Genomic DNA, 612 nt, shown 5'->3' with positions numbered 1-612 from the left:
TTATTTTATTTTATTATTTTACTTCATTTTGTTTTATTTCATTTTATTTTATTATTTCATTTCTATTCTATTCTATTCTATTCTATTCTATTCTATTCTATTTTTTTATGCCTACAGCACCTGGTCTTCCTAGGAGGTCTCCCATCCAAGCACTAACCAGGCCTGACCCTGCTCAGCTTCCGAGATCAGACGTGATCAGGCACGTTCAGGGTGGCATGGCCGTAGACAGGACACGCATTTTAGAGATCACGCTGGAGAACAGGCAGGGAATTAGCCCCCAGGCCACAACAGAAGCCCGCGGAACCAGGAGAAGCTCCGTTGAGCATCCGGATGTACGTGGTCAGTCCACGAGCCAGCTGCCAAGCACGGGTGGCTACTTCGATCTCAATCAGTTAAAGGGAACCGAGATTTAGAATTTAGCCGCTCAGTTGTATCAGCTCCCTTTCAAGCAGCCGCCCTACCAGACAGCGTGGATGCCGAGAACGTCCATCGTCACGGAAGGTGCTGTTGGTGCTGCTGGCCGGATGAGGGGCACAGAGCCTGAGGCAGGGGCACCGGAGCCAGGGCAACCACGAAGGGTGTGGGAGGGACGTGTAGGAGGGGAACTGGGTG

At 50.7% G+C, this 612-nt stretch overlaps 1 pseudogene; it reads right to left on the bottom strand.

Moving 5' to 3' along the window:
* Window positions 1-108: 108 nt before the first annotated feature.
* Window positions 109-227, bottom strand: LOC120598425 (uncharacterized; annotated as a pseudogene).
* Window positions 228-612: the final 385 nt, after the last annotated feature.

The sequence above is a fragment of the Pteropus medius genome, unplaced genomic scaffold (assembly GCF_902729225.1).
Source record: "Pteropus medius unplaced genomic scaffold, Ma_sr-lr_union100, whole genome shotgun sequence".
NCBI lineage: Eukaryota > Metazoa > Chordata > Mammalia > Chiroptera > Pteropodidae > Pteropus > Pteropus medius.
This window is presented reverse-complemented; position numbering and strand designations above follow the sequence as displayed.